General features: G+C 44.4%; 1 long non-coding RNA gene across 1 annotated transcript; it reads right to left on the reverse strand.

The window, feature by feature from the left end:
- Window positions 1–15,219: 15,219 nt before the first annotated feature.
- LOC139079269 (uncharacterized) lies at window positions 15,220–16,953 on the reverse strand. The gene is made up of 3 exons (XR_011532730.1): window positions 16,695–16,953; window positions 16,090–16,516; window positions 15,220–15,482 (listed from the first exon to the last, which is right to left on the reverse strand). It is a non-coding gene; the product is annotated as an uncharacterized lncRNA (long non-coding RNA).
- Window positions 16,954–23,552: the final 6,599 nt, after the last annotated feature.

Genomic DNA, 23,552 nt, shown 5'->3' on the forward strand with positions numbered 1-23,552 from the left:
GTGCGGACCTACACACCACTCATCAAGCCATGCTGTGGTGGTGTCCCACATACAAAATAGAGGGAGATTGGCACAGATGTTAGCTCAGGGACAATCCTCCTCACCAAGAAAGAAAGTTTTTCCATCTTCCTCTATTTTTCTGAGTTTGTGTAGGATTGATATTAATTATTAATTAAATATTTGCTATAATTCACCCATGAGGTCATCTGAATTGGAATTTTTGTAAGAAAGTATATTAGTATAAATTCAACTTCAGTAATAAAAATAGAGGTATTCAGTTGTTTTATTTCTTAAGTCAGTTTTGGTTATTTGTGTTTTTCAAGATATGCATCCACTTCATCTAGGCTGTAGAATGTGTGGCCTAAACTTGTTCATTGTTTTGCCTTGTTATCCTTTTAACGTCTGTAGGATTTGTAGTGATTTCCCCTCTCTCACTCCTAATATTAGTAATTTGTGCTTTTTTTCTTCTTTATCAGTCTTGCTAAAATTTTATCAACTGTATTGATCTTTTCAAAGAATCAGCTTTTGGGTACCTAAATTTTCTTTATTGTTTTTTCTAATTCCTATTTCATTTATTTCTGCTTTCACCTTTCTTATTTTCTTCTTTCTACTTAGTTCAGCTTCAACATGCTCTTTTTACCTCTATCTTAAAGTGGTCATTGATTTGAGGTCTTTCTTCTTTTCTAATGTAGACATTTAAAATGATAAATGTTCCCACTAATCAGTGTTTTAGCTGCATTTCACACGTTATAATACATTGTGTTTAAATTTTCACTCAGTTCAAAATATTTTTTCATTGCCCCTGTGATTTCATTTTTATCCCATAGGTTATTTAGAAGTGTAGATTAAAATTCTGGCATTTCAGAGATTTTGAAGATTTCTTTCTGTTACTGACTTATAACTTAATCTTATTTTGGTCAGAAAACATTCTATATGTTTTCTTTTCTTTTTTTAAAAACTTGAATGACGTTTTCTTTATGACCCAGAATACAGTCTATCTTGGTAAACGTTCTGTGAGCACCTCACAAGTGTATGTTCTGTAGATTTGGGACGGAGTGTTCTAGAGTGTTCTATAAGCACCAATTAGGTCAGGTTGGTGGAAAGTGCTCTTCGAGTCTTCTCCATCCCTATTAATTATCTGTATACCTTTCTATCAACTACTGAGAGACAAGTGTCGAAATCTCCAACTTCACCTGTGAATCGATTTCTCTTTCCAATACTTTCAGGTTTTGCTTCACTTATTGTGAAACTCTGTTATTAATTGTGCATGCGTTTATGATTTTTATGACTTCTTAAATAATTGACACTATTATCATTATGAAATATCTTTCTTTTGCCTGGTAATCCTCTTGGTTCTGCAGTCTACTTTGAATGATAACAACAAAGTCACTCAAGCTTCCCTATGGTTCATATTTACATGGTATATTTTTTCCCTCGCTTTTATTTAACTCTCTGCCTTTGTATATAAGGTAAGTCTGTCATAGAGAGAATACACATAAGTAATTTTTTAAAAAAATAAATCTGATAATCTCCACCTTTTAATTAGAGTGTTTGGACCATTTCTACTTCATGGACGTATCAGCATTACTGTCTTGCTATGTGTCCTGTTTGTTCTTGGTTCTTTTCCCCCTTTTGATTAACCATATTTCAGCTTTTCATTTTTTCTGCATTATTGACCTCTGAACTATGCTTCTTTGTTTTCTTCTTCTGGAGGGATGCTGTATGATTTGCAGTATGCATCTTTAACTTTACAGTCACTTTCAAATAATATCATACCACTTGACATATAATCTAAGAATCTTACAACAGTAAACTGCTATTTCCCACCCCCGTCCTCTGTGTTTTTGCTGTCATAAATTTTACTCTTAAATACGTTTTTTAGAAAACTGTAATTCATTGTTTTTTCTTTGTTTTAGACAATCAGTTATCTATAAAGAAATTTAACAGCAAGAATGCTTTTTTTTTTTTTTTGGGCTGAGGAAGATTGGCCCTGAGCTAACATCTGTGCCAGTCTTCCTCTATTTTGTATGTGGGATGCTGCCACAGCACGGCTTGATGAGCAGTGTATAGGTCCATGCCTGGGATCCAAATCCACGAACCCTGGGCCACCAAAGCAGCATGCACAAGCTTAACTGCTAAGCCACCAGGCCAGCCCCAAGAAAAAAAATTTTATATTTTCTTACATATTTACTATTTCCACCTTTCCTCATTACTTTGGGTAGATCCAAGTTTCAATCTGGTATCATGTTCCTTCTGCTTGAAGAACTTCTAACATTTCCTATAGAACAGGTCCACTTGCAACAAATTCATACAGGTTTTGTTCGTCTGGAAAAGTGCATATTTCAAATTCACTTTTGAAATATATTTTCTTTGAGTGTACAATTCTGGGTGGACAGTGTTGTTTCTTTCTTTTTCTTTCAAAACTTTAAAGATCTTGTTCCATTGTCTCTAACTTGCATACGTCCTGATAAGAAACCTTCAATAATGTTTTCTTCCTTTATTTGTAAAGTGTCCTTATCTCTGGCTGCTTTTAAGATGTTTTCTTTACACTAACTTTCAGCAATTTGATTATGAGTTTGTGTGTGTGTGTTTATTCTGCTTGGAGTTTGTAAAGATTCTTGGATCTATGAGTTTATAGTTTTTATCAAAGTTGACAACTTTTACCATTATTACCTCAAATATTTTCTGTTCCCTCCTCCTCACCTTCTGGGACTTTAATTATATGTCTGTTGGACCAGCTGATAGCTTGCCACAGGTCACTGATGCTCTGTTTCTTTTCTTTCAGTCTTTCATTTGGGACGGCTCCTGTTGCTACAAATTCAAGTACCCCAATCTGGGTGTTCACTCTTCCACGTGAAATCTACTGCTAATTCTATCCAGTGAATTTCTTTATCTCAGATGTTATGTTTTCCATATCTAGAAGTTCCACTTGGTTCTTATTTCTTGTGTTTTCCTTATTTATCCTCATTACACTCATGTTTTCTTTTACATCCTTAAGCACATTGCCCATATTTATAATAGTTGTTTCAGTGTCTTTTTTTGCTAGTGTCATCATCTTTGTCACTTCTGGGTCTGCTTCTATTGATTGATTTTTCTTCTGTTTATGGGTCGAATTTTCCTGCTTGTTGGCATGTCTAGTAAATTTTGATCAGATTCTAGAACTGTGAATTTTATGTTTTCACACGTTGGATTTTGTTGTATTCCTAAAAGAATAGCAGACCGTTGATTTACTTTCAAATCACTTTTGAGACTTGTTTTGAAGCTGCTTTAAGGTGATTTTAGAATATCCTGTCTTCAAGAATATACTACACTTCTGATTCTTTATGAGCCATCCTCTCTATCCAGTGAGGTCTCTCTCCTCTGGCTGACAGGGTCTTGAATCAGTCTTAGTCCTGTGTGAGATCTCAGGGTTGTTCAGCTTACAGCTCCCTAGTAAATTTCCTCTTCCCAGAAGCTGGTCTTTGCCCAGTCTCAGGGAGCTTAACCTGGTGTAAACACAGAATAGTATTCAGCCAAAGACTCAAGGAACTCCTACCCTATTTCTGGAGGTCTTTCCCTGAGTGACTCCCTCCTCTCTGGTACCCTGCCCCACAAATTCTGTCCACTTACCCCAACTCAGTTATCTATCTCTCAACTTAGTAAGACCACCAGGTACTGTTTAGATTATTTCTCTTCGTACCGTGACCTAAAATAGCCTGCATGTGCAAAGCCAGGGCAATCTTTGGGCTCATCCCATTTTATCCCCTTCTCCCAAGATCACAATCCTGTACTTACTGATGCTTAATATGTGAAAAAATTGTTTCACGTATTTTATCTAAGTTCAGACACATCAGTCCCTCACGGTCAGAAGTAAAAGTCTAATGTTAGAATCTTCAAAGAAATACAAGATGTGGATTAGACTTTGGGAAAGAAAACAGAGAGATGGCATCGTATCAATCAGAACCTGAGCTTCTGTCATACACTCAGAATTATGTCAGGTGCTCTAAGGGACACAAATATGTATTATTTTATACAACTGCACAAAATAAGCGTGCGGGCATTTCACAATCTACAAAGAATGTTCAACTCCATATTTAAGTCTGAAAATTCCTCTGCGAGCCATTATGTACTGCTATGAGCATTTTGTGAAGGAGGTTCATAGGATGGCCCGGGGCCTGCACAGAATACCTGGGCTCGAGCCTCAGCTCCATCACTCACCAGTGTGTAACTTTCCATTGAAACCTCCGTCTTCTGGATTGTGATCTGTTCAGCTGTTTTATGTCATTTTTCTCTCCTTTCCTCCCTTCTTTTAGGTTAATTTCATGCTCTTTACTGCCCCATTCCCTCCTTTATTAGCCTGTTAATTCTTACTATTTTTTAACAGTTACCCTCAAAATTAACATCTCATTATAATTAATACTTTTACTACTTCGTGGACAATGCAAGGACCTTAGAACACTTTGACTTCATTCACTTCCCCGCTGCCTTTTGGCAATTGTTTTCATGTATCTTAATTCTCTCCATATTTTAAATTCCACAGGATATTATTACTATCATTGTTGCATACGTCAAACATTCATTTTTGTTTAGCCACATATTTTCCTTCTGTATCGCTTTTTATTCCTTCCTGCACCTGTGTTCTTCTGCGGGGATCATTTGCCTTTTGCCAGAAGAATGTGGTTTAGTATTAGCTTTAGTGGGTGTTTGCTAGTAACAATTTTTTGTAGTTTATGTTTGTTTGAAAATGTCTTCATTTCACCTTTTTGAAGGATAATTTGGCTGGTATACAATTTGAGGCTGGCAGTCCTTTTCAGCACTTTGAAGATAACATTCCATTGTTTTCTGGCCTCTATTGTTTCCATTAAGAAATCAGCTTTAAATCTTTTTGTGGTTCCTTTGAAGGGAATGTGTCTTATGCTTCCGGCTTCCTTTAACTTTTTCTCTCTGGCATCGTCTTCCAGCAGTTTGACTGTCATGTGCCCCAATGTAGTCTTCTTGGTATGTATATTTTGTGGGGTTCATAATAATTCTTGAGTCTGTGGCTTGATGTCTTTCATCATTTTTTGATAAGTTTGTAGCTGTTATAACTTCAAATATTGCTTCTCTCCCATTCTCTCTCTCTCTTCTCCTTCACAGACTAAAATTACCCAAATATTAGGCATTTTCACTATTTCTCAAATATCTCCTGATTTTTTTCTAAATTTTTCACCCTCTTTTTTCTCTCCACACTTCAATATAGCTATTTTCTTTGTACTGTACCTCTCAGTTTTCTCACCTGTAAAATGGGCATAATAACAAGACCTAACCTATAGAGTTGCTATAGGGATTAAATGGAACCTGTTAATACATGCAAACAACTTTTCCAAACGCCTAAAACATCACTATTTTTGTTATTCACCTTACTCACGTGGGAAAACTCAGACTTGGACAAGTCAGGTAACCTGGTCAAAACACACATATGGAAATCTCCCTCCCGAAAGAAGAGATGGTTTGAGCTGGGCCTTGAGATGGTTTAAGCTTGACCAGCTATGGATGGGTAGAGAAAAGAGAAGGCGTTCCTAGGGGAACCTGAAGAGATTAATCTGATGGCGGTGGACTGAGGCTTCAGAGAGAACTGAAAGCGATGGATGACCACCCAGGGCAGTGCAGACTAGCAGAGGTCTTCTTTAGGGTACGAGGTCAGCTGCTCCAACAGTACCCCAGGATAACAGCAGCTTAAACAAGATAGAAGTGTATTTACCTCTCACATAACATAACATGTGTGAGCATAAGCAGCTCTGGGTATTTGAAGTGCATTAGAGATGCTCACTCAACAGAATGGCCAGATGGATTTCAATGGCCAACAAGAATGCTTATGCTGGGACAAAGAGCACATCTCTTCTGAGAAGCTAGTCAGAGGCTGGATCCAATACATAGCTCTCCCCATGGAGGAGGCAGCACGTCCTGCTCAGCTTAGTTAACACTACATGAACCTCTTTGTCGAGAATCAACTGCCAGTCTCTTCCTTCAGCTGTCCATCACACCAGGTCATTCTTTCTAAGATGGAACTAAGAACATGTTACGCTCATAATTACAAAACAAAATAAGAAGGGAAAACCCAGCAAGTTGCCCCCTTGCCTACCAGATAAAGTCCAAACCCCTTAGTTAAGCATTCAAGGCCCACCATAACCAAGCCCCATCTTGTCTACCCCATTTCACCTGCTGCCACTTCTCCAGAACCGCACACAGGGCAATCTTGTTTCCCTAAATAAACCACATACTCTCACACTGCAACCATTTTGCTGAGGACCCTTTTCATTGCTCTGCTTTCTAGAGAACTCAAGAGCTCATTCTATGCCTCCAAGAAGGACCACAAGCAGTCAGCGCACACCTGCCGCTCAGCCACTGCCGCACTGATCCACGTAGACTGGTTTCCTGTCCGTCTCAAGGAGAATGTGTTCTAGAGGGCAGGAGCCAGGTCTTCTCAATGTGTGGATCCTCAGCCTCCAGCCAGGCGTAAAGCAGGTGCTCATGGAATATGGAAGGAAAAGGCAAAAGCAGAAGTGCTGTGGATTGAGTGTTACCCCAATCCGTATGTTGAAGCCCCAACCCCCAGTGTGATGGCATTTGGAAGTGGGGACTCTGGGAGGTGATCAGGGTTAGATGAGACATGAAGGTGGAGCCTCCATGGTGGGATTGGCACCCTGATAAGGGGATGAAAAGACCAGAGCTCTCTCTCCATCACGTGAGGACACAGCAAGAAAGTGACCATCTGCAAACCCGGAAGGGGACCGCACCAGAATCAAATCTGCTGGCGCTTTGATCTTAGACTTCCAGCCTCCAGAACTATGAGAAATAAATGTTTGTTTTTAAGCCCCCTAGTCTATGGCGTTTTGTCACAGCAGCCCGAGCTGACTAAGACAGGAAGAAGATGTCGTCCAGCGCGCTGAGCTGCCATGAACACCTGTCAGGAGACAGGAGATGGAGCACATCCAAGCGTTCAACTCCCAGCTTCTCAGGAGCAACACAACAGCCCACTGGCTCGTCTTTCATCATGCCCTACATTCACCAGATATTAATTGGATCCCATTATATACAAGACTGGTTTCACAGAGACAATTTTTCTCCATTGCCCCGGCTCAGTTCTCTGCCCACTACCTGTGTAGGAATCCTCAGTCCGTGCAGCCTCAGAAATTCCTGCTCTCAGCAACTTGAAATGAATCCAAGAGCAGAACAGACAACGGTTGGCAGCTTCAGAGACCAGGCTCTGAAGCGAGACATGGCATTAAATAAGCGTATCCAGAAAAAAAAAATTATATAATACATGGAAATTAGTCCAAGAAACAGCCTATAGTCTTCGCACCATGAGATCCAAGGAACAGCACGAGCCTGGGAACTACCAAATCTGTCCATCGCAGGCGCTGGAATTTAGCTAAAAGGTAAACTGGTATTTGTCAGGGATTTCAGTTGTCACTTTAAACAATTAGCTCCTAGTAAAAATGAGTTTCATCTCCCATTTCACTCCATCTTTCTTATTATCACTCCATATTTCTTATTTCTCCATCTTTCATCTTTCTTATTTGAGGGTCTAGCTTTATCTTTAAATATCAAGCATCTTAAATACTGAAATGATTTAAATACTCATGGTGAGATTAGACCGATAAAGTAATCAAAGTCCTAAGGGAGACAGTCTTCTCTCAGGGCCCCTTTAGCATGTGATCAGTTCCGGACAAGGCTTTGTAGACAGGTGAGACCTGGTTTGGTGGGAGGAAATGGGGAGGATTTTCCAAACGTCAGAAGATCCACAAACACTGAATTCCTGAATTAGAAAGAAACTTGGAAAGAAAAGCATCCCAACCTCTCATTTTAAAGCCTCAGGACTCAGAGATGGAGAGATGCTTAATAAATGTGTGAGGACAGGAGGGCATTCTCGGACACGGGTACCAATGAAAAGACGGACGATTTCATCACTCTCTAAAGCTCTCTGCCCTTGAGCCCACTGGGATCCTGCCGAATTGTCCCCATCTTAACAGCTCCTCTTAAAAGGAAAAGAATGGGCATGTCCCATTTGGCTAAAATGTGGCATGGGATGACTTGCCATCAGGTAACGCCAGAAACAGGACAAAATTTTCTAAAAGGATGTAGCCAAGGACCTTGGCCCGTTGAGGACACGTTATAAGTGGAAAGAAGTGCTTCTGCCTGCTTTTTTAGTTCATATTTAGTTTCAGTAGACATTTTGTATTGTTTTAACATGTTTTTTGAAAGAGTGTAAAAGAGAAACTTACATAAGCCTTTGGATGAGTTCCCTAAGGAAAGAAGAAACCTTAAATGTCAACTTGCAGTTAATAAAGAGCAGATACTTCTTCAACAGGACGGCCCTTCACAGGCTGGACCCCGGAGGGCTACCACCGAGCGGCGAGCTGGCTGTTCACGAGAAGAGGTGCTTGTCTCCCCAGGGTACTATGTCAACTTTTTGAGAATCAGATTTCAACCATTTTGACTTTAAGAGTATCCGTTGATTACCAGGAAGAGTTATGCCTCAGGTGAACCAAACCAGGATTTTCCACAAGCTATGTTAAATATTCTTGACTTAAGTCTCAGCCTACACTGTCTATTTTTGCAACTTCTCGTGAGTCAAATTACTTCAAAACAAAAAACACGTATACTTGAAAAGATTGGTTATGTTATCCCTATCTTTTCCAATATGGATATCAAGTATCATGGAAGGCAAGGGGCTTGCTCAAGGTACTGACAGTGTATTAGTCAGGATAAGCTTGACTTTGCTGCAGAAAGACAATCCCCCAACTCAGTGACTTGCAACAACCCAGTTATTTTCCCTCACTCTGTGGGGCCATCGTGGGTGGGCTGGGAGCTCTGTTTTGAGTCGTATCATCTTTAGTCTGGAGAACTGACTGAGAACCCCATCTTGGTCATGGGCAGCCCGCATCTAGAGTACTGCGGGTGACTGGTGGTACCCTGGTACAGAGGGAGCATGGCCAATGGTGCTCTGGCTCACAGTCCACCCTGACGTCACGGCCGCTCACAGTCCACTGGCACAGTCGTCTAACTAATATTGGGTGGAAAAAGGCAATCCTACCATGTGCCAAGAGAGAGCCAGGACACCACATTATATAGCAGGTGTCTTAGAGCCAGAAATGGGACCTCTGTCTATCTGATCACACAGTCTGTGTCATTTCCACTATACCACGCAAACTCTGCAGTTGCGCTATTGTTTTTAATTAAAAAGTTTCAATATTATATACTTCATCCTCTCCTGTAAGAGACTTATAAATTGAGAAGATTGAGGCATAAAACCTGAGTATCTCTTAATCCACACCTGGCTTTAATTCATGTCTCCAGAGCCCCTCAGAGAAGAGCTGGCAGATAATACACTAGATACTCAGTTAAATTTGAATAGCAGATAAACAACAAAAAAATTTTAGTATGAGTATGTACCAAATAGCATCAGACCTACTTATACTAAAAAAATTATTCGTTGCTTATCTAAAATTCAAATTTAACCAGGCATCTTCCTGGCGGGAGGGTATTATTTTTACTTTGTTTTGTTTTGTTCTGTTTGCTAAATCTGTCAACCTTACCTCAGAGGTAGGGCCACCGTCCTACCAAACAATGCATGAAAGGATAAGAATTAAAAAGCTAAAACCATTGGAAAATATGTGAGGCCAAGGGAGGGCTGATACCTGCTGGGGAGCCAGGAGCATTCCCCAGATAATCCCACAGACCTGGAGGAATTCCCACTGGAACAATATCTGTGTCCCCACCGCTCCTGGCTCACCATAAACCCTCAAAGAACGCTGCCTGCTGGGTCTGCTGAGACCACTTCCGAATCAAGCATCAGCTTTGATGGACACCTCCATTCCACATCGTGTGGCCTTTCGGAACCCAAAGAGTTGGGCCTAGTTTTACTTGACTCGGTATTTCCCAACAACCAGCACATGACCTGGTACAATGAAGACCTTGTGAATGTTCACTGAATAGGATTGAAATGGAAGGAAAGATGGAAGGAAGGAAGGAAGGAAGGAGATAGCATGGGATCCCATTCTGATTGAACATTTCAGAAAACCCCTATATGCCCACCAGGGCCCTCAAGACGGCGCTCAATGAATGCTGATCGAACCGACGCATGCTGCTTCCCTCGGAGCCGCTGTTAGCCCTTATAGCACCTGCATGGGATCAGTAAGTGGCATCCCCTTCGGGCAGACACAGCGCCCAGATAAAGGGGTCAATGAGAGACACAAGCTTTGACTTGCGCCAACGGGGCCAGAACACGCCCCCCATCCTCCTTGGATAGCCGCAGGGTGCCAGGGCCCACAGCCTGGCTGATAGCATGAGGGGTGGGGGTTTCAGCCTCTATTCACTTCTCAGCCAGGCATCTGTGTGCACCGCACATCTGCACGCGGGTCAGACATCCCTCCCGTCTCTCTAGGTCAGTCTCCGGTTTCTGGTGGAAACACTGGAAGGTGCCCTCAGATGTGGACTTTCACCCTTTGAAGGACATTGTTTCTGCTCATGTTTTCCACACTCACCAAACGAGACTCGGAATTGAGAGAGAAAGAGCAAAACAACCACACACACACACACACACACACACACAGAGTAATTGCTGGGTGTGAATTGTATGTAAGGTAACAATTCCACTGGAGTGGTGTCTGAATGGAGCTAATCCAATTAAATATTTTCCAGATGGAGCTAATGGAGTATACATTCTCCTCACTTATTTTCACTTTTTTACTGTCTTCTTGGTGTTTTTGGTGCTGCTTAAAAATGATTTAATGAAACAAAAAAAGACATTACAGGGTTGAGTATAACAAAATGAGGAGGATTGCAGCTAAGGCTGACACTGACTCTTCAGTTAATTCAGTTGCACCTAATTATCTTGTTGCTTTGCAATCCAGCCCTTCTCTCCACCAACACCAGCTTCGGGAACACCCCTGATAATTGCAGAGCAGCCGCAAGCCGATATCTTAAAGATAAGATGAGTAATCCTCAGCACTCTAATTTTTCTGCCATGTCCCTGAATGCCTGTAAGTGTGTGGAAGAGAAAACTTCAGAACCCAGCCTTTTTCTCTTAGGTTTGTGAGAAATCTGTGACTGCATTTCCCATCATGCATCTCCATAAATAAACAGTGGACGCTCTTTGTCCACTTAGGAGGTGACGGCCAGTTTTAGAGGAACCACTCTGATAACTGGACAGAGATGAGAAGAGCCATCTTAGAATAACTAACCCCAAAATCTCCACAGAAAAGAATATACACCGAGACGCCTACCAGCCTTGAGCAACTCTTGGTTTGGGGAAAGTGATTTGATTGTTTGATTTCTCTGGCCAGTTAGTCCAGGTTTTTACAAATTTTCCTCTGTGCCTATGCTGCTTTCTGTAACTAGAAATGTTTTGAAACACTCCGAAACTCCTCTAAACTTCAAAATTATACCCTAAAGTCAAATATGCAAGAAAAGCGGGACTTCTTTGTTTTACCTTCACTGCAGTTTGGTTTGGGAAAACGTGGTTTTCAGCCATAGCAAAGAAAATTATCTTCAGAACTCGAGCTGTCTTTGGTGAAATGTTTTTCTTTCACCAAATATGTTTCCATGAAATGTTTTCTAGCAGCTGGCGGAGTCAGCCGGCTCAGCTCTGAGTTTGAACACACCCAAGTCTAGAGTGAATTCCTGGGACCCTCACTTCTGGGTCTTAAGAGTGATCTGGTCCTGAGCTGTCAGAGGGACCGGTGCAAACTGCCCAGTGAGCAAATAGAGGGAAGAGTGGAGGTTTTTTTTCCAGACAGCAGCGTATGAGCAGAGCCATAAAATGGCAAAGGACAAGAACCCTCTAGGAGAGGCACATGCGGTACCAAGGAAAGAGAAGAAGAAAAAAGGTACCTAACCCAGGAGATTTAAAATTAGACTGAATAGAACAGAAAGCTGAGCTGGGATGTTTTGAAGTAGTACGAATATGTATTTACCCTCCTCTCTCTGACTTCACAAATCCAGAATTTTCTGTTATTGGATACAAGAGTGGATCAAAATAGAGGGAAGTTATGGAAGGATGAAGCTCTCAGCCTTTCGCCCACCTGACGTAAGGCTTGATGATGCAAACCCACTATGGCTGATGCACTGGCATGAGGAGCGTGGCTCCCAAGCCAGATGGCCTGCATTTGGATTCTGGCTCTGCCGCTTAAAAACTGTGTGACACTGAGCAACTCCTTAACCGTTCTGTGCCTCAGTTTCTTCATCTGTAAAATGGAGCTAATAAGGACATCCTACTTACTCTCCGTTGTGAGAACCAAATGAGTTACTACCTGTAACGTGCTGGGAGTGGCCGGTGTGTAGAAAACCTTCATTTAGATTCAAGTATCCATACACCTTTAGGTCACGTCCCAATGTAAATCGTTCATTAGTAGGATCTCGCTTCTTTCATCGACCTAGAATCATGCAGTATTAAGATAAATGAGACTGGAGTTCTTGGAGCCAGGCATAAATGCCCCTGGTAGTGGGAGTGTCCCGGCACGGTTAACCATTGTGAGCACGTGTTGAGTCCTTTACACACAAGTCTATGAAGTAGGGTTATTCTTCTCATGTCACAGAAAAGCCAATGGAGGCACAAGGATGTTCAGTAATTTGCCTACACAGCCAGAGTCACAGAGCCAAGGTTCAAATGCTTACTGGTCCAGAGCCTGCTGTCTCTACTGCACGCTCTCCTGGTTGCAGCTGGACACATCTGCTCTGGGAGGGCGCTGAGCACACGGAACACCGTGATTTATCAGACAAGAGGGATTTGCAGAGGTTTTGAAAGAACGGAGGTCTGTGAACAAGAGCAGTGATTTGCACAAATAATGGAGCCATGTGCATTCTGAATATTCCTCTTAGAGAAGCCCCGGGGCTGAAACCAAGCAGCAGCCCTTCTGCGCCCTGGCTGGAGCAGGGGGCACGGGCCCTGAGCTCACCCTCAAGGGACCCGAGGCGAAAGCCCCGGGGACAGCGAATCCGCGTGGGCGCCTGGGACACAGGGCCAATCTTCTCATTCTGGGGATGACACAGTGGGGCCCGGAGAGAGCAGAGGCTGAGATCCCAAGGGGCGCCCTTCCAGCTGATGCAGAAGGAAAGAAAAGCAAAGTCGCTGAGCCGGGGACACGGGGAGGTCTGTGTTGCCCGAGAAGAAGGACTGTGATGGGAATGGAAAGGGCGGAGACTGGGAAATTCTTGCGAGGGGTTCAAGACCTCTCCTGCCAGACCTGAGAAGGAACATTCCATGATGCTCTAAACAGAGCAGAAGGGGAGCAGAAAGCAGGGAGGTGCTCTCTGCTCTGTTATCTTTCCAGCACATTGCATTTAAACTATCAAGTGTTTCAGCCGATCTGCAGAAAATAAATTCTTTTTGCAGGGGGTGAAAGCCAGCTCTTTCTTTGCAGAAGGCCCTCCCTGCAGCTTCCATGGTTCCCACAGAAAACGCACGGGAGCTTTCTGCAGCCTCCCTTCCCCTCACCCTGGAGCTGGAATTTACATAATCACAGGCAAATAAAATGATAAAAGCATACTCTTTCATAACAGACATATTGTTACTATTATTAATCTGAAGGCAAATTAGCTTCTGATTATAGGCATTAGTCAAAACCATGATTCTGTTGATTGTGAGGTAGGACTGATTTGTTTTTTTTTTTTTTTTTAACAAGGAGAAGAGCTGTTGTTTCAATGTCGGAAAATTACATAAAATGGCACTGGGAGGGAAATAAAGTTTGTGAAAGTCATGTAATCCTCAGTTCTCTCGGAAGATCTCAGGCATTCCAGCCTCTCATTGCTGTCTGTCTGTCAAATAGTTTATCCTAAAATTGATGACGCTTTTTTACTGCAGATCAACCTCTTCCTTTAAAAAGTATCTCCAACTGAAAAACATCCTTTACTTTAGACATTCGTGTGTGTCGTCGGGGTTTCTCCATCGTGTGAGTGAGGCATGCCTCCTTAGACAGCTCATTTGAGTCCACTGGCTTTGAACCGGAGAGATGCCCCTCCTTCACGGGGGCTCTGGATGGGGAGACAACCAGGAAGGAGACGCCTCCTCACCTGGTAGATGGAGAAACTGGAGCTCAAGACTGTTAAGAGCCCCGTGCAAGGCCCAACCACACGGACCCGCCTGAGTGCAGAGCGGAGCAGGGCAGAGGGTCTCGGGGGCCCCCGCAGCACCAGGCCTTGGAGGCACGTGCAGAGGCCTCTCATTTGGGGAGCAGCATCCACATGGCTTCTCCCTAGACTGATTCTGCAGTTCTCAACTGGGGCTGATATGGCCCCTGAGGGGACATTTGGCAGTGTCTGGAGACAGTCTGGGGTGCCATGACTTGGGTTGGGGGCAGTGTTTACCACTGGCATCTGGTGGGTAGAAGCCAGGCATGTTGCTCAATGTCCTACAGTGAATGCACAGGACGATTACGCCCAAAAGAATTATCCGGCCCCAAACGTCAGAGGTGCCGCCGTTGAGAAAACTTGGTCTCAGTGAGCAGAAACCCTGTGCCAATTTCTAGTGGCCGCCACAGGCAGTGGAGGGGGTCTGTTTGCATCCTGTCCGGGCCTGAATGCCCAGGAGGAGCTCAGCGCAGGCGGGACCTGTTTCCTTCTGTTTCTCAGGATGCTCTGCGTTCATGATATCATTTTGGGTAGAATTACACGAGAACAAGGCAAAAACTGTACAATTGATTATAGCTATATGTTTGAATTTAGAAAGAATTCCCAAACAAAAAGGTCCCTCCCTCAAAACCTATACATAGAAACTTTTAGGGATGCAGATAAAATCACCAAATGTGTATCGATATGATTATTTCACACACTGGCCCATATCCCAGCTGTGAGGTCAGGAGAAATTTGATGGAATAATTCACTGTCTTTTTTTTATACCTTCTCTTAGGTTTCGCTAATATACTGATAGGAAATCATTAAAATACTAGTAATTACTGTACGAGACGATATTTCATGAGACTATTTCATGACTACTAGAGAGCACGTTAACAGTAAATAAGCTTTCCTTCCTTCAGCACTCTGGAATTAAAAAACAAAAAACTAATTATGTGCCCCAATCCTCAAAGAATTAAACATTTCAGCATCTCTTACAACAGGATATTGGCAAGGTTTTCTGCAAAGGGTCAGATAGTAAATATTTTTGGCTTCTCGGGTCACATGGTCTCTGTCGCAACTCCTGGACTCTGCTGCGGGAGCTCAGAGTAGCCAAAGGCGACGTGGAAATGAATGGGGCTGGGTGTATGCCAATAAAACTTTATTTACAAGAACAGGCCCTGGGAGGGACTTGGCCCCAGGACTATAGTTGCCAACTTCCGTCTTACAACATAGATTTCCAGAAAATAATACATTTAGGCAAAAAGAATAGGGGAAAGTTCAGAGTAAGCAATCGAAAACATGGGCAATAGTTCTCACTGTCTTATAAAAAGCAGCTGCTGTACAACTTCCTTCCAGTCCAAGGGGACCCAGAGGTGCGCTGGACCGGCGTTTAAAGGGTGGACAGAAATCTGGAGGGAAAGAGGAACCACGGCCACGCTAGTTAACAATCTAGCATCGTTACTTTCGTTTCTTTACTAAGTTTCCCTTTCAGTTTAAAGCATTACTTTTAATTCAGAAACCACCCTTCTCTCTTCACAGACCAATACATGGGGAGGGGTCAGGTAGCAGTGCAGAGGCCCAGAGGCCTGGGTGACACCCTGTGACGGGGCCGTGGGCAGTCACCCATGTGGTTTGCAGGTCAAGAGGCTGTTCCATCTGCAGAGATGCGTTTGGGATCATTAGCCTAGAGATAGGACACGACTAAGAACAGACGCGCCTCTCCCAGGCGTACCAGGGGCCACGTGCATACCAGTTGCCTTACAGTAACCAGACGCTCACGCCACGCGGTAGGCCCCATAAAAGGCATCTTTTACGGACGAGAAAACAGAGGGCCTGGGAGGTGGCAAGGTTTACTGGGATCAGGAAGCCAGGGCATGGACTCGGGCCGTGGCTCCTGCCTGTGCCCCTCACTGCCTCCGAGAGGATGCTGCTCTTCTCCTTCTCTCTCATCCCCCCACGCCTAATCGTTAAGGCTTTTTGTTTTATTATGGAGCATATACAAAACATCAAATTTACCATTTTAACCATTTTTAAGAATTGTCCCATCAACTCTCAACCTTCGGTGGCAGAAGGCCCCTCCTGGGTGTTAACTTCCATGGCCAGAAAACATTCTCACATAGAAAGACCCATAGGGCTGTCACTGTGCCCAGCAGGGGACCACTGGGGTGGACCGGAAGGATACAGGCAAGGTGCTGGCAGCATCCGCCAGGACCGTAAAGGCACCAGCCACACAGGTGGGTTTGCGGTTTGTCGTTCATGGGGTTTGCCTCTCCCGCAGGGCTCTGAGCTCCTGGAAGGCAGGGCCCACCACTCATTTATCTCCTATCCCTGAGTCCCTGGCAGGTTGGGGCTGTCCAGAAAGTGTAGCAGACGAGTGCAGGAATGGCTCCGTGGGAATGAGACACAGGCTGGGTCTTTGAAGGAGAGGAGGCGAGAGGGGACTCTGGAAAAGCAGGGGAAGACAGTGGCAGGGGTGAGGTGGGAGTGGCCAGCATGGTGGTCCTGCCTCCCATCCTTCACTGTGGCCTCTGCATGGATCCCCTCCCACGCCCGCCTGGCCCTCCGCCAGCCAGCCTCCCCATCCTCTCTCATGCTGGTCTCTGCGGGAAATCACGCCTTACCTAGCAACAGCTGCTACGGTGAGAGCTGATTTTCCTGATATTCCAACGACAAAGCACAGGGCGGCTACAACTCCCAGATAGTATTGAAGGGAAAAGCAGTTTTACTTCAAGGCCAGGCTGCGAGAGGACCCGGGTTTTCAAAATTGGAGCTGTGGTGCATTAAATGGCCAGCCCAGCAACACAGTGAGCAGTTCATGCCGATGGCGTCGTCAAGAAAAGGAGCAAATTCACACTCTCCAGTCCATCATGGTCCTTGTTCATAAGATTCCTGTTGCTCCCTGTTCCCATTCAGCTGGGTCAACATGTGCCTGTAAATTCCTCCCAAAAGGGAGATCATAACAGCATCAGCAGCCCCAGAAATGACAAACAACTCAAGTATGGAAGGGCAGCTGCCAAGCATTCAGCAGTGCTCATGTTGCACCAGAAAAAAATCAGATAAGAAAAATAAACCGAGTTGTGTGCATATTTCCTTAAATATGTATCCCATTTTGTGGTTCCTTCCAGTCTTTGGTGTAATGAATATATCCATTTGTCAAGGGTCACAGAGCAGCAGTCCTGCAAAGCCGCCTCGGGTTGGTGAACTGCGCTGTCCATTCTCTCCCTCCTCCAGAGCACAGGGTGGTGTAAAGTTCAGAACAGAGAGCCACTGAGGTTCATTTTCCTCCTGGCCTCCTCGCTAAATTACTCCACAGCTGCGGCCAACCCATTTGCCTGTATCTTAGTCTCTCTATTGCATTTTATTGAGTTGGCAATACATATTTGCAGAATGCTTTGTCATCCTCAAGTGGAAGATCCTGGGTGACTTTTGCACAGCAGATGGTCCACGAGCTGGAGGGCTGTCACAGTCGCCTATCCTCCTTTGTTGGCGCAGCTCAACTCCACAGGTAAATAGCAGTGGAATCAGAAGATGGGGTCAGCTAGGGAAGCCATGAGCCAAGATCCGTGGAACGGATGACGTGCAGACGGCTCATGCGAGGCTGAAGAAGCCACGCTTTGCTCAACAACACAGAGCTGGCCAGGGAAACAGGGCCTCCGCCAGCCTCCGGAGGCCACTCTTGGCCTGGCCGTAAAAGCCACAGCCGCAAACACTGACAAGGCAAGAAAAGAAGATGGTGAGAAAACAGCTCGCCTTTGCTTCTCAGCTTCCTCAGAAGATTCTGGAAGGGCGTTTTCCTATTCCCTGGAATGAGAGGCCAGATTCTTCTCTTGTTCGTCAGGAACCCATGACTGAGCATCTATTCAGGGCCAGCACTTGTGCCTAAAACCTGGCCCCTGTCTTCAAGGCGCTCACACTCCGATGACTTAAACCCAAAATGATGACACAGGGTGACCCACACATGACACTCTGCAGTCAAGATGATCTAGTCAAGGGCAATGGGACCCAGAGGAAGAGGCTCTGAATCCAACCAAGATAAACACCGGGAACAGCAGGGCCTCGCCAAAGAGAAAGCCAGCTGCTCGCATCACATTTTTCCTTTTTTCTGCACAGTGTGCTTTCCAGGAGGAGAGAGAACGATGCTTAGATACTGATCTGCGACGGCAGGTACCCAAATTCTTAATATGCTGTGGACCATCAAGAGTCAAAAATTATATTCCTGCCGCTGAGGATAACATCAGGCACCGTTTCTGCTTAAAGAGGAATAAATTTCCCGTATCTGAAACCTACTCGGGAGACACGAGGGGAGTCTGCCAGCCTGGAGCCCCTGCAGAGGCCAGGAGAGAGGGCAGACCGGGTCCCAGCCCAGGCTGGCCACCAGAGGCAGTATCTTCTGCTCAATGGCAGAACAAACATCGCCGGGGAGCAGCAACTCCACAATTCCCCAGCAGGAAGAACGCGGAGCTGTGAGAACCCCATGAGTCAATGGCGAGGTCACAGCGACTCTGGGTGGGGTTGCTCTTTCTCGCCCCTGCAACAGCATCCACGAAGTGGATGAATTTCTCCATTGTCTTGTTATTAACTTTGCGTTCTGGCCTCATTTATTTCTAATTGTTTTCTAAGCCTCTAAAAGGAAATACTGTTTTCTTTTTAGACCTGCTTACATTTAAATCCACTTAACTTTCTGTCTGCAGCCCGCTTCTCCTTGAAACAGCCCCATGCTCCCTGTGGAACTAGCACACCTGTTATCAAGTTGGGAGGCACTGGGGCCGTCTCGAAAGACTTGCCCCTCGTTGTTCAGGCAGGCTGTTTGTGGGAACTTATTTTTGTGGGTCTGTTTCTTCTTTGTTCAGCTGGCTGCTTTCTTATCCAATTGGTTGAGTATACGAGAGAATATCTCCAGAATCTGCACAGGATATTTTGGGCCAAATAAGGACAGGCGTTCAGGGTAGTTGACGGTTTGCTGGTAACAGTGGGAAAGATCACCCTTTATGAAGCACATGCCCAGAACCCCACGTGTCAGCCCATTTCATAATGCTCAAGGCTCCGCTGGGTATGCGTTATCACCCCACTTTATAGAGTAGGAAACTGAGGCCCAGAGACATAAGGTAACTTGTTCAAGTCACAAGCAACGACAAAACTAGGGTTCAAACTCAGGCCTCAGCCCCCGGGAAAGCCTCACGCAGTCAGCACTTCTCACCTCACCTCTCTGATTCCCATAACCATCCCAACGCCATCTGTTGGATTCTAGGACGTGAGTCCTTCTTTAAAAATGCAGATATTTTCATAAGGAAACAAAAAATTACACAAATACCTTTTTCTGCAATTTTTTAAAACTACATATTACGTTGACTGATTATTTCTTTATGGAATGAATGAGTATTCATTCCATGACTTCTGGGGCCAGAGAAAGAGACCTCTCTGCAACCCTGGCAGGATGCCGTTCTTAAACACATAAGCAATTTGAAACTCCACAATAAGTTGAGGCTTATTAGGTGGTTGTGGTTACTCTTACAAACGCACGTTAAACAGAGAGCTGGACAGCATCAAGAAGAGGCTTTCAGTCCACGACAACAGCGTCTCCACGCTCCCAGAGCAAATAGCCACCAAATTCCTTGTCAGGTCCAAGTTCATAAATGGATAAACCAATGCTTGTACTTCTGTAGCATCACCTAGCAGACCGCTTGTTTGCAATAACACCTGTTGAGCCTTTTAGGATTTGAGTCTGTGGCACTTACTGAAGCATAGATTGCTGACTTTCCTTGAATTTTGCCTAAGGACTTGGCCGAATACAAGTGTAACATCTTTAAGGAAGGCTGAATTGAGACAGAAAGGCCAGGATTTTTCTCCAGGTGGAAATGGAGATTTACCATTTAAGCAATTGCCTAAATGTTGCTGTTGAGGTTTTATAAAGACTCACAGGGTTAAAAAAAAAAAAAAAAAAAAGCTAGTCCATGGATTCTGTACCAGTTATTATGTTTATCTTGGGTAAATTACCAACCCGTGAGTCATGCGTCTACATCGCCCTGCCCAGGGTCAAGAGAAGCATCACTCATAAGATGGATCTGGAAGAAGCTTTTCATGGTGCTCATATGCCAGGGGGGCGGGGGGAATTCCAATGATAAACTCAGTGGGAAATTCGCCTTCTTACAACCAAATCCTTTCTGTTATTTCTAAAACGAAAACCATGATTCTGTCAAAATGTCATATAGCCTGACTAGCAAGATCAACCCAAGATAGAAATAATTGGGTCGCTGGTCTTCTCAACAGAAAGCAAAAGAATCTATGGAAACAAGGATGCTATTGGTTGGAGGTGACTATTTCCAAGTTGGGGGCAGGGAATAATATACAATTTTGACCTGTAACTGTCTTTTAAGGAGTCAGATTGTCAGGTTTTCAATGACTGTACTTTCAAATTGTTATCAAGGTTCCATCATAGAAAAAGGAAGGAAATGTTTGAATAAAATGATGGTCTCAAAACGAAACTCCAAATTTTGGTTGCTTCAATGTGTCACATCTCATGAACGGTATTTGGAAAGACGGTGGATGGCTCTTTAATGCCTTACAAAGGGCTATAAATTTCTTCCATCAGCTTACAGTAAAAGGAAGATCAGAATTGGTTTTCCTTCAAAAATTCCCCATTAAGAACAACCTATCTTTTCCACAGATTTTTGTGCACACTCACACACAACTGGGACAAACAAGCTGAGCCTTCGGGCACTGCTGTATTCCTGAATATGCCAAAGGGACCCACAGACAAAAAGGGTGCCAGCATATACGGGTCTTTCCGTAATTTAGTGATGCACCTAGTAGGATTGGACGTTTTCGCCGGGGGGAGCAGGTTGTATTTAAAACGTTTTAGGATATCTTTTAAACAAATTAGACAGGGGCCGGCCCCGCTGCCAAGTGGTTAAGTTCTCGCGCTCTGGTTCGGTGGCCCAGGGTTTCGCCGGTTTGGATCCTGGGCGCAGCCATGGCACCGCTCATCAGGCCATGTTGAGGCAGCGTCCCACACAGCAGATCCAGAAGGACCTACAACTAGAATACACAACTATGTACTGGGGGTCTTTGGGGAGAAGACAGAAAAAAAAAAAGAAGAAGATTGGCAACAGGTGTCAGCTTAGGCACCAATTTAAAAAAAAAAAAAATTAGGTCCAAAAGCCATAGAATTTCATTTTTGCCATCCCTAGAGACTCTTACATTCTTAACAGTGTAATGTTAATTAATATTCTATTTGTACTGGGTTGAATAATGTCCCCCCAAAATTCACTTTTATCTGGACCTTCAAAACGTGTCCTTGTTTGGAAGTGGGGTCTTTGCAGATGTGACTAGCTGAGACGAGGTTCCATTGGATTCGACTGGGTCCTTCTAAACAGATGCGTGAGTGGGAAACTCAGCTCTCCTCCTGTGCGTCTCTCCCTTCCTCTCGCACCACTACCACACTCACAATACTTCTGACGCCAGGTGTGTAGGGTTTTTCCCACACCAAGCAATTCTCTGAGACACTAGCCGGGTGTCCTACAATTCAATTCAATTCTGACACTAACCAGGGATAGCACAGACCCTCCAGGTTAAAGGCTCAGTCCCACGAGAGTGTCCCCCACTTCAGATGCCAATCGAAAGTAGCGGGTCTCCAGGTTGCCCACAACTCCTGTCCAACTTGGCTACAAATCAGAGGTTCCGACAGCCCCTCCTTGGAGTCGATTATTTGCTAGAACAGCTCTCAGAACTCAAGGAAACTTACGTACATTTACCAATTTATTATATACTAAAGGAGGTGATAAAGGATACAGACGAACAGCCAGATGAAGAGACACAGAGGCCGAGGGCGGGGAGGGCACCGAGCGCAGGAGCTTCTCTTCCCATGGAGTTGGGGTGCGTCATCTTCCCGGTATGTGGATGTGATCATGCCTACGTGAGGAAGCCTCCATAAAAATCCCAGTAATATGGGGTTTGGAGAGCTTCCAGGTTGGAGAAACAGCCCCGTCCTCGAGCCCACCCAGAGTCGCCTCATTAGAACAAAAGACATTCCTATCACTCAGGAAATTCCAAGGCATTTAGGAGCTCAGCGTCAGACCTAGGGTCAAAGACAAAACATTAGAACAAAAGATGCTCCTACTGTGCCCTTATCGCTTAGGAAATTCCAAGGGTTTTAGGAGCTCTGTGCCGGGAACCAGGGGCAGAGACCAATATACATATTTTCTGTTATCTCTCAAGGAGACAGACACAGAAACACAAAGGGAAGAGGCCACATGAAGACCGAGGCCGAGCCTGGAGGATGAGAAACTATAAGCAGAGGAATGCCAAGCATTGCTGGAAACCACCAGAACCTGGGAAAAGGCAGGAGGGATCCTCTCCTCGAGCCTTCAGAGGGAACACGGCCCTGCTGGCACGTTAACGTCAGACTGCTGGCCTCCAGAACCGTAAGAGAATAAATTTCTGTTCTTCTAAGCTACCCGGTTTGTGGTCGTTGGTCCCAGCAGCCATAGGAAACTAAGACACTGTTGAAACATGTCTTTTAGTGAGGGGACTTACCCCATTCCCATATTTGGAGAAAGAAACGGAATAGTATGGGATGACCAAAACCATCTGAAGCTTTGGCAGTGGGTGGCATCTTTGGTTGCATATTAGAATCTCCTGGGAACTTAAAAAAATCCCACTGCCCAAGCTGTACCCCAGTCCAGTTACATTAGGAACTCTGGAGGTGGGACCGAAACCTCAGCATTTGTTAAGGCTCCCTGGGTAATGCCAACGTGCAGCTACGGTCACAAGAGGCACTGATGTACCGGGTGTTGCAGCAGCGCAGTTTCTAGCAAAGCCACAGGCTTCAGAGTTAGTCTGTCTTGTTTAATTTCTCGCTTTGCTGCCTACCAGCTGTGTCCTCAGGCAAGTCATTTAATTTACCTGATATTTACTTTTTCAAGTTGAAAACGGGATTGTGAAGATTAATCATTCTAAGTATGTAAAATATCAAAAAACACCCGGCTCAGGGTAGACATCTAATAAACGACATGTTCCTGTCATTCTCCCAACATAGAGAGGGAGGGAATTTAGTAGGATGCGTAGGAATCCAGGCTCTGGACCAAGACTGTGGGCAATCAAATTCTGACTCCACCGCTTCTCGCTGTAAAACCGAGGGCACTTCTTCATGCCCAGTTTCCTTATCTATGAAATGGGCCTCGGAGAGTCATTATGGAGTTTACGTGGGATAATAAGATAATTTGATCCAGCTAAAGCGCTTAAAACGGTACCTGGCACATTTCAGCATTCAGTAAATGTTAGCTCATATTATCTGATAACACGCTGCACACCTCCCTCTGGATAGTATGGAAGCTGTCAATCTGAAGCCATGTGATACGTCTGAACGAGCTGGGTTAGACCAGGAGTCAAGAGACTTGAGCCCTGGGCTCAGCTGAGACTCCACGAAACTTCAGGACCCAAGACAAGTCACTTTTCCCTGTTCTCCATTCCAGGGCTCAATT

The sequence above is a fragment of the Equus przewalskii genome, chromosome 25, assembly GCF_037783145.1.
Source record: "Equus przewalskii isolate Varuska chromosome 25, EquPr2, whole genome shotgun sequence".
Taxonomy (NCBI): domain Eukaryota; kingdom Metazoa; phylum Chordata; class Mammalia; order Perissodactyla; family Equidae; genus Equus; species Equus przewalskii.